A 12,148-nucleotide genomic window follows, 5' to 3' on the forward strand; every position below is an offset into this window, starting at 1 on the left:
GAACGACAGGTGTACAATTTTGTGGTTCAAATTAATTGGGCATGTACATTGAACAACGAGTATAGGAGAATAGGTGGAAAGATGAGACATCGTTAGCCATTGCTTATTTTCCGTCAATTGTCCTTTGCAGACACAGAATATATCTAATATGACGAGAAAATGAAGAAAAGTTGTTGCTTGCAGAACATGTCTTTCAGTTGTTGATCCTAGTCCACGTGCTCCTCAGTCACGGTTCCGAATATACGCAAACTCAGTGCCATTATAGATGAACAATAAAGACTATTTGATTATTGTAACCCCAAATAGAACAAGACTATGTTCGTTAAGGAATCCAGTCAACTGGCAATATCAATATAAGTTTTTTTTTTTAATTTTACCTATTAGACTGTAAGTATACAGGTCATTTCGTAATTTTGGGCAAATATCAGGTCGATTCCACAAAGAACAATTTAAACAAGTACTAGGCTCTTATTTTCTCTATTATTTAGACTTACGAGAAATCTGAGCAAGAAAATTATAATGCTATTGTCTACAAATGTGGATTAATAAATTGAAAGATACAAATGGAGATTTCTTTACTAAAAACTTAAATCTAGAGATATAGATTCCACTTATGGCATAAACAACACAAATGAATAGATTTACCTCTTGTTATTATTCTTGTTAAATCAGGGATTCATTTCTAATATTACCAAATCTCATTCTCATGATAAAATGGCCTAAACTAGTTCAGTTTTTCCTATCTTCATGGTGAAATACTAATTCTATTATGTTTTTCTTCATGAAATGCTAAGTAATCCACTTAAGTGTACCTCTATTTTCATGAACATACAACTTAAGCTCTACTCATGTGTTTTCATTGTTACTACCAATTCTCATTGAATAATAACAACTATAAACATGCCATTGGTGATCAAACAATAACAAGTAATTACAACTACACAAATAGACAAGTCAATACAAGATACAACAAATGTAAATCGCATTCAATTCATATCATTTAGCCATAAATTTCATCTACTCCCTAGATAAAGAAGTTTAGCTGCTCATGAATGATATAACAATCAAACTCACAAGTTTATTAATGCAAAACATAATAAAGTACAAGTACAAGAAAGATAAAAGAAAGCTTAGCCAAATAATGGTAAAGCCCTCAAATTTCTGATATGTCTTGTACAAGATGATTACAAGTGAAATCTTCAAGTGCTTTCTCAAGAACCTCTAGCTAGAGAGAAATATGTAAGAAAAAAACTAGCTACGGATGGTCCTCCCCTGGCTTCTCATTCCTTTTCTGCATAAAATGTGGTAGAAAGGCACTTTCTTCTCCTTCATGATTCCAACAACTCAGATTTTGTAAAGAAAGTCAAAAGAAATGTTGTTTTGACTTGTCAATAACTCATTTTGTCTTCCTTTTTGTTGCAGAAGCATGTGCCACCGAATTCTCTCACCCAAGATTGCTGGAAAGTTGTGTGAAAAGTGAGGAAAAACGGCTGTGCCACTTGCAGTAGAGAAAGATAGATCCGAGCCTAGGATCCGAGGGGTGAAGAAAGTTCTGAGCTCAGATCATGGAGGACTGAGGCCTTTCTATATAAATCCGAGCTCGGATTACCTTACCTTGGATCCATTGCTCCAGAAGTATAGATGAGGCTTGGATCGCCCTTTGTTTACTCGGATCCGAGCTTGGATCCGTGCTTGTCAATTTCCAGATTTTCACTTCTTTCCTTTTTCTTCATTTTTACTCCTAGTTTCTTTTGTACTTTATCCTCTGGACGATCCTTACATTTCCTTCATCTTGTGCATAAATTTCATATATCAATATCCTTCACAATTTTACAAAATTAACGCATTGATCCACTCATTTATCAAGTTTTGAACACTTAAACAATATTTAAGCAATTATCATCAAAAGAGTTCAAATATGACTTTAATCTTCTCAAAAAATACCAAAAGTTCATGCCAAACTTGTACAAAATATACGTTAAATATTTTCTTATCAAATTCCTCCATACTTGAATCATTGCTTGTCCTCAAGTAATTTCACACATAACTTACTACAATGATTCAAGAGATAAAACAATATACGTACTTTTGTCAAATTTAATTTCTTAAAACTTAGAAACCAATCATTATGCAATTTCTCAAGTTACACTAAATACTCATAATATCAAATTAAAGAAAGATAATTATACCTTAATTTCAACAAATTCAACTCAATCTCTCATTCTAACCTAATATCATCAATAAGCAATTCACATAGTCAATTTATGGTCTTTCTCATCATATATCCATCAAAATTTTCATAACTAAGATGGATTTATTTATACTTTTACTTAAATAGTGATAATGCCTTTTTACGCGAAAATCGACACTTTTAGGTGAAGATTCCCGGTTACTCAACATTTCACTTATTCAAATTGCTAAATATACTCTTAATTTCAATACCTTTTTACGCGAATGGCGACATTTGTAATTGCCAACCCCCGACTACTTAGTATGTGAATTATTGGAGTAGAATAATAATATATTTATTTATTTATTTACTTATATATATACATATTTTTACAATCAAATATCCCTCTAAGCATAATTAAAGGATGAATCTGGTTTTGTTTTGACTATATCAATCACTTACTTATAAAATTAAGTAAAAATGAGAAATATCATTAAATATGCAAAATTTTAAGCATAATTTTCCTCATTTAACCGAATATACTTTCTAAAATGTAAAAATTCTAATTGCATAATAACTAATTTCAAGTCAAATGAGGACTAAATGACAGGTTGTCAGCCTGTGCAATAATAAAACCTGTTCAAACTAAAAGTAATTTCTGTAGATAGTGGTGCGTAGGGTCGAATCCACAGGGATTGGGAGTAATTGTTTCTTTTCAAATTCACAGTGACAAGGGGGTGTTTTTGTGCAAAAGATGACAACCATAGAAATCAAATAAAATCTAAGAAGCTACTAAAAATTAAATAACAAATTACTAAAATCAAATGAATGATAACTAATGATCTAGCCAAGGAATAACTTCAGCAATGGTTCACCTAATTGATAATCGATGCACAAGTAATTCCAATTATTTATTAATAAATAGGTTATAACTGCCAAACAAGCGATGACAGTCAATGCCTCCTTACTGTGTCGGTGATTAAAGTACGCCCGTTAACCACTACTCCAATTGAGAAATAACCTTAGGTACGCCCATAAGATTTAATTCCCCAATTGCCTTACATATTAGAGGAGGCCTATTCTAACCAAATAACACACTACCAGAGTTATTTTAGGTTAGCCCGCGTATTCCCCTGACACAAACCCAATCATGCCAGTTATCACTATTTTGACACAATTAAACAATTACGGATTTAACGTCCCAATTGACAATAGATTATCAAATTAACTAATTATCCGGATCCAAGACAATCAATTAACTAAACAATCATAAGCAATGTAACCAGGGAATATGCGAATACCAATAAATAAAAGAAAAAGGTAAAATTAAATCGATCTCACAATTTTAGACGAGTCAAAGCATCCGTTGCTCCTTGACTAGAAAAAGGGGTTTACCTCATTATTGATGAGGAAAACCCATGCAAGATCGAAGCATCAGTCGCAGCCATAGTCTAGAAATTTAGGAAACTTCAATTTGGTTCAAGGAATAAAGAGAAGTAAAGTTACAGAGGATGATTTAGTCTTCCATGGCCCTGACTCACGTAGGAGGCAACCACATAAGACCCAAAGGGAAGAGTCAAAAGGAAAGCTAAACTAAAGGTCCTGCCATACGAGAAGGAAAAGCTACCAAAGAAAAGTCAAAAACTAAAGCTTCCAAGTAGTCTCCTGTGCGGTGGCTCTCCTTCTGGAGAGGAAGAAGCCCCCTTCTAGCCCTGCATTCCTTTTCCTTCTTTTATGTTGTTTTCTGCAAATTACCAGAGAGGGTCGCATCTTGATATTCCAAAAATACCCCTGGACGCCTGCTACTTGAACTCCTTCCTAATGACTGTTAAATTGGCACTTGTTATGATATTTTCGTTGTACTCCCTGAAATAAATGCAAAATATTAAAAGTGAGTAGAATCTAACAATTAATTCAAATCAAGTCAGATAATAGGGAAAATTAATAATAAAATAAATGGTAAAATTGAAAAATTAGGCACTTAAGATTGAACATTTTGGCCATTATTTTGAAAAAAATTGCAATGAAATATTGAAAAATATTTTGAAAAATTTTTGATAAAGTTTCCCCATATAAATGGACAAAACTCCCTGCCAACAACCTCAATTTCAAGAAAATTAACCTCATGACAGTATTTCCAAATATGATTCCAACATTTCTAAGTCATGAACAATTAAAATTATGCACTTCAAGACACAATCACCCATAAGACAAAGTAATCCCTCTTCTACTCTTAAAATTGACAATGTTCTCATTGTAGAGGAAGGTAAAAGAAACTAGTACTCCCCTCAAAAGAAGTGGTGATGCAATTTGAAGCTGCTAATCCTCACGAACATCCAAATTCTGCCCAAAAATGAAACAAAGGGTACGAAGAAACATAAGTAGCACAAGATAATCCAAATGAAAACTATAAGATTTAAACCGAACACAATAAAAGAAAAATAAAGAAACAAAAGATGTAATCAACTAAGGATCTTCATGGCTGCTTGGAACGAGGGTCTACGGCGTCCTCAAGTCCATGAGGACCATATGATGTACCAATATGCCCCTCCTCATAATGAGGCGTCGGAGCAGGTGATCGGCGGATGCTAAAATAATCCTCAATCACCCGAAGACGATGATCATGTCTGTCTAATCGCTCCGTCATCAGCCGCTCCGTCTAATCGATTAGCTCCATTACCCTCGTCTCCATGCAACATATGGCATTAAGGACTTCTTGCCACTTGGAGCGCAGTGGAAGAGGTAGTCGTGGAATAAGAGGAGGTAGATCCTGTTGTGCCTCCATTTCTTGAACAACCGGTTCCTGCTGAGTGTAAGGTGGGGGCTGAGCTGAGGTCGACACTTCTCCAACGTTGCAAACCAAAGAGGCTCCAAAGTCTGTAGGGATACCCAAGGACCTGAGTAACGAAACATTGACTTCATCGGCAGCTTTAGTGACAATAGCTCGTTCAGCTCTAAGAGACACCTTGAGCTTCTCAAATAGGATGGAAAGAAGGCGAGGGAACCCAAAACAGGTTTCATTGGCTTTCATGCGGGCTGTGGTCCGCATGTAGTTGATAATAATACTGGCAAGAGGGATACCAGTGAGCTGCTGATCCACACCATGCATCATCTTGTCCAAGAAATAAAAATCGCTGTTTCGGAGCTCCCTTTTTCCACTCTTCTTTGGCACCACATTAAAGGCAAAAAGATAGAATATCAAGTGGTACCTAGGATCGAAAGAATCGGCATATACGGTGAGCTTTTTCGAATTGCCTCGCTCACGGTACTGACCCTTAAGACGTGCCACAGTTTCTCCCACTTGTCATGGATCATGGGCTTTGAATTCCTTGGTCAGCTTTAAGTCCACTCCCTCATCTTTGAACTTGATATGCTGTGTAATGGTCTCCCTATGGATGGACACCCTCTGCCCTCGGACCCAAGAGACAATCAAATTGGCGTTGTGGCTCTGCGTATTTTCCACATTAGCGTAAAACTCCCGCACCAAGTCTGAGTAGTAATGCCGTGGCAACTTCAGTATATTCTCCTATCCAAGTCGCTTGAATGCTGTGGGCATCTTGTAATGATCGTCCACCTCGGGTGCCAGATATTTCTCAATTATGATCTCCTTGTCCAATTCGGCTTCATACCACTGTTGGTTTTCAAGCGAAATGAATCGCGTGGTATCATAATCCGGAGGTGGCTCGTCACGGCTAGTGGACGCTGTCTTACGCCTGGAGCGAGGTGGCGACTTAGGTGAGGGAGATTCCTCAATTGGTGACTCCTCAGGTGACAGAGTGCGTTCCTTGCTCGAATTCAGCAAAGGAGTGCGAATATGAGATCGTCTTGTGCGAACCATGGTACCTATATCAAAGAAACAAGATCAAACGCACATTAGAAGAATTCTAAATCTCTTGAAAATACACAACCCACAATGTTAAAAAGTAATTTGGAAAAATTTCGGCAGAATTTCCCCTTGAACAAGGACTAAACTCCTTGCCAACATATATCCAAATACAATCAAAGGTCCTACTTAAATTATTTCAAACACAAATGCACGTGTATGATATGAATTTCAATCCAAAATCATATCACATGGCTCAAAAAAAAAATCCACTCACCACTCCATCTCTTGAAATTTCAAACAATAAGCAAGAAAAAGGTAAAAACTAGAAATACAATATGTTTGCAAAGTTATTGGATACACAATCAATCTTGGAAAACCACCTAAAGTAACATTTCAACGCTTATGCTAATATTATGTTCAACATCAACCATTTAGCATTGTTACCCAAGGAATTCATACCAATTTAGACAAATAATCATATGTTGTCCTTTAATTAGCATAAAAGTAATCTCCATTTTTTAAAAACAATTCAAACTAATCCAGAGAAACAAGGAATTTTAGACCAAAAAGTACAATGTGCTTTAACCTCATAATTGAGAAGAAAAATTATTCAAAAATATTACCAAAGCCACAATTCTCTCAATACTAAGCAAGAAAATAGTTGCAACAACTTATTTTAACACAATGTACCACAATTATAACAAGACATTTCAACAAATAAACAATTATCAAAATATGCTCAAAAAACTCGAAAAATGTAAAATTAGGAATTATAAAATGTCAAAGAAAATTGTAAATTGTTACCTCAAATGTGTAAAGTGATGGTGGAGGATGATAATGATGCAAAGATGATGAAGAAACAACCCCAATTTTGACCACAAATTGCGAAATTTCAATGCAGCCCGAATTTCAGTTTGGAAGATCAAAACCCTCCAAATTGATGTTTTTAAAACGGAATTGTTGAGGGTTTATGATCACAATAGGTTGGGGAATGTTTTTATGGTGAAAAATTGAATGATTATTGGATGAAAAGGAAGATTGGTGAATAGGGGCTAGGGTTTCGGCAGAATAGGAAAGGGAGAGCTGGAAAAATGAGAAACTGAGCCCTCGATTTCTTTCTTATCGCGAACCAATCCAAGCTCGGATCGATTTGATCAGGGCTCGGATCCGATGGGCTTGGATTGGGCCTTCTAGATGATCAGTCGAGCCCTCGGATCCAACTGGGTTTTGTTGGATCCGAGCTCGGATCCCCTATTTTCACTTTTGATCCTCAATTGATCCGAGGTCGGATCTATCTGGATTTTGTCGGATCCGAGCTCAGATCAGCACATTTCTGCACTAATTGCAGAAACTGCAATTTTTTAGACTTTTCCTCCATTTTTCGGCCAATTTCAAATTACACAAAGGACAAAATTTGTATCAAATTCAACCTCCCAGGCAAGTGTAATATACCATAAACACAATATTCAATCTCTTAAAACACATCAAACATATCTACATTGCAAATCGAGGGGTGAGATTCTTTGATCATTTTTGTATTTTTACACCAAAATGGCACCTTTGAGCATGAAATACACAACAAATGAGTCCATGAGCATTTTATAAACATGTTATCACCGAAATTCACTTGAATATACTTGAAATGCACATTACATATATGAATGAGAATTCTAAACACTTAAAGCACAATTTGGTAAGAAAACCTCCCTTTTTACACTTGTTCTTCAAATGCACCTCCAAGATGGATGTTGGAACTTCGGTACCTCCTACAAACAAATGAAATATATATAATTAGTCAGTTAAATCATACCAAAATTTAAGAAACACATAAAACACACAACTATAATATTATTATTGGGTTGCCTCCCAACAAGCGCTTTATTTATAGTCGTTCAGCTCGACTCTCCTATAGTTTGTTTAACTCTCCATTGTGTTTCCTAAGAAGTAAATCACTCCTTTAGGAACCTTTTCTCTGGCCAAATAGGGCTTCAATCTTTGACCATTCACTTTGAATGGGACACCATTTTCTCCTTTTATTTCCACTGCCCCATAAGGAAATGTGCGAACTATTTCAAATGGTCCGGACCATCGAGACTTAAGATTTTCCTGGAATAATTTAAGTCTTGAATTAAACAATAACACCTTTTGCCCTTCTTCAAAATGCTTAGGAAGAATATGTTTGTCATGTCAGAATTTTACTTTTTCTTTGTAAATCTTAGCATTCTTATACGAGATCAATCGCAATTCTTCCAATTCATTCAACTCGAACATTCTCTTTTCACCTGCAGATTTAAAATCAAAATTAATAGCCTTAATAGCCCAATAAGCTCTATGTTCTATTTCTACAGGTAAATGACACGCTTTCCCATAAACAAGCTTATATGAAGACATTCCCAACGGCGTTGTAAATGCCGTTCTATACGCCTACAAAGCATCTTCATGCTTGTTTGACCAATCCTTTCTCGATCGGTTGATAGTTTTCTCCAAAATGATTTTGATTTTCGGGTTGGCCAACTCCGTTTGACCATTGGCTTAAGGATGATAGGGAAGTGACTTTTTATGCCTGCATCCATATTTAAGTACCAAAGTGTCAATAGTTTTGTTGCAAAAATGCTTACCTTCATCGCTTATTATTGCCTTTGGAACTCCAAACCTATAAAATATGTTCTGTTTAAGAAATTTAAGCACACCTTTAGCATCATTAGTTTGTGAAGAAATGGCCTTCACCCATTTAGAGACATAATCAATTGCTAAAAGGATGTACTTATTATTATATGAGTTAGGAAATGATCCCATAAAATCAATGTATCAAACATCAAATAGCTCAACTTCCAAATATGTAGTCAGAGGCATTTCATTCTTCCTTGAGATATTGCCAGTTCTTGGTATTGATCACAATTTTTAACCCAATTTCTAGCATCTTGGTACATAGTAGACCAATAAAATCCTGATTGCCATACCTTTGCTACTGTTTTAGTTGTACTAAAATGACCTCTCGTTTCAAGAGTATGATAATGCATTAAAATACTATGTACCTCTTCTTCCGGAACACATTTTCTAATTATTCCATTTGCTCAATGTTTGTAAAAGAACGGTTCGTTCCAAAAATAATATTTAGCATCATTTAAGAACATTTTTCTTTGGTGAGAATTCAAATCACTTGGTATCACTCCACTAACTACAAAGTTAACTAGATCAGCATACCATGGTGACTTATAAATTGCCATTAAAAACTCATCTGAAAATTCTTCTTTAATGGATGAATGGTCTTCTTGAGGCATGTTCTCCAGTCTAGAAAGATAATTAGCGACTAAGTTCTTTTTCATCTTTGATCTCCAAATCAAATTCCTGCAATAATAAAATCCATCGAATTAGTCGAGATTTTGCATCTTTTTTATTTAAGAGATATTTGAGTGCTGTATGGGTCGGTATAAATGATAACTTTAGATTCTACTAAATACGATCTAAACTTATTCAATGCAAATATCACTGTTAGCAACTCCTTCTCTGTTGTTGCATAGTTGACTTGGGGTTCATTTAGCTTTTTACTTGCATAATAAATGACATGAAGTCGCTTATCATGTTTTTGCCCAAGAACAGCTCCAACTGCAAAATCACTCGCATTACACATCAATTTGAATGGTAAGCTCCAATCCGGTGATTCTATTATAGGTACGGAGACAAGTTACTTTTTCAACCTATTGAAAGCAATTAAGCACTCATCATTAAAGTGAAAAAAAACATCTTTTGCAAGCAACTCACATAAAGGTTTAGCAATTTTGGAGAAATTTTTAATAAACCACCGATATAATCCCACGTGTCCAAGAAAGTTCCGAATGCCTTTCACATTGGTAGGTGGAGGCATTCTCTCTATAACCTCTATTTTAGCTTGATCTACATCAATACCTTGTGAAGAAATTTTTGACCTAGAACAATACCCTCACAAACCATGAAATGACATTTTTTTCAATTGAGTACAATGTTTGTTTCTTCACATCTCTGCAAAATTAGATTTAAATTGTTAAGACAATGATCATAAGTGGATCCAAATACAGAAAAGTCATCCATGAAGATTTCCATGATTTTCTCATTAAAATCAGAGAAAATTGCTATCATGCAATGTTAGAAGGTGACCGGTGCATTGCACAGTCCAAAAAGCATTTTTTTAAATGCAAAAGTGCCGTAAGGATAAGTGAATGTGGTCTTCTCTTGATCTTTCGGTGAAATGATTATTTGATTGTATCCTGAAAAATCATCCAAGAAACAATAAAATTCATATCCAGCCAATTTTTCTACCATTTGATCAAGAAAAGGAAGAGGGAAATGATTCTTTCTAGTGGCTGTATTCAGTTTTCTATAACCTATACAAACTCGTCACCCAATCACAACTCTAGAGGGAATCATTTCATCATTTTTACCATGTACTATGGTTATCCCCCTTTTCTTTGGCACTACATGAATAGGAGAAATCCAAACACTATAAAAAATTAAAAAAAATTATATCTACATCCAGCCATTTAAGAATCTCTATTCTTACCACTTCTTTCATGTTTGAATTTAACCTCCTTTGAATTTCAACCACCGGCTTAGAATTTTCTTTTAACAAAATTCGGTGTATATAAATAGTTTGACTGATTTCCTTGATATCAGAAATCATCCATCCTATAGTCTTTAAATGCTTCCTCAAAACACATAAGAGCTTGCCTAGTTATTCCTCATCTAGTGCAGAATTTACAATCACCGACAATGTTTCTTTTTCTCCAAGAAATGCATATTTGAAGTGTTTAGGCAGTGGTTTAACCTCAAGCTGTGGAGCTTGCTCACACGATGGTGGAGGTAACTCTTTGCTCATCCCTAACTCCTCATATGCATTGCTCCTTTTGTAAGGAACCTGTGCCTGCAAAAATTGAGTCATTTTTTTAACTTGTTCCTCTTGTAAGTCTACACCATTAAGACAAAGTTCAAGGAAATCATCATCAAGATTAACTTGACTTATCTCTAACGCCAATTCATCACATATGTCAACAGAATAAACATGGTCAGTAAAAGAGGGATACTTTTTCACTTTATTCAAATCAAACTCCACTTCCTCTTCACCAATTTGAAACTTGAACTTACCACGTTCAACATCTATTATTGTACTTGCAGTGGTTAGAAATGGTCTACCAAGTATAATAGGTACATTGACATCTTCCTCCATATCTAAAACAACAAAATTAACATGAATAATGAATTTCTGTAGTTTAATGAGTACATTCTCCAATATACTCATTGAATGTCTAAAAGACCTGTCAGCCAATTGAAAGAAAAATGTTAGTACGCTTTAAATCTTTCAACCTCAATTGCCTAACCACAGTTAAAGGGATCAATGAAACACTAGCACCAAGGTCACAAAGTGCTTTAGAGAATTCTACAGCCAATAATGCAAGGAATTGTGAAACTCCCTGGATCTTTCAATTTTGGTGGCAATTTGTTTTGTATAATGGCACTACATTCTTCCGTTAATGCAATTGTCTCACTATCTACTAACTTCCTTTTCTTAGTCATTATCTCCTTGAGAAACTTTGTGTATGAAGGAATCTGTAAAATAGCATCAACAAAAGAAATGTTAATATGTAATTATTTGAAAATATTGACAAACTTCTCAAATTCTTTGTCATTTCTCGAATGCTTCAATCTTTGTGGAAATGACACCGGTGGAGGAATTGATGTTGTATCTCCAATTTGTGGTTCATTTTCTTTCATCTTTTCTTTCCCTTTGATTTTCTTGCCATCTTCTCCTAATTCACTCAATTGCTTATATTCTCTTCTTTCAAATTCTCTTTCACTTTCAGTTACAAGTTTCTCCCCCACTTCCTTACTACTACGGAGGGTTATGACCTTCACATATTCCCTTGGATTCACCTCAGTCTTACCAGGTAAGTCCCCTTGGTTGCGATTGTTGACCGCATTAGCTATTTGTCCCAATTGGATTTCAACATTCCTGTACATATTGGTGAGCTGGTCCATCCTTCCCTCAATTCTCTCAAACCGTTGAGTAGTGGCACTGACTAATTTTGCAATTTTATCATTTGATACATTTGCCAGCTTCTCAATTGCCAATTTCCAAGCTGGTTTAGACTCCGGAAGTGGTTGCTTCGGTTGAAAATCCG

This window comes from Coffea arabica, chromosome 8c (assembly GCF_036785885.1).
Source record: "Coffea arabica cultivar ET-39 chromosome 8c, Coffea Arabica ET-39 HiFi, whole genome shotgun sequence".
Classification (NCBI taxonomy): Eukaryota; Viridiplantae; Streptophyta; class Magnoliopsida; order Gentianales; family Rubiaceae; genus Coffea; species Coffea arabica.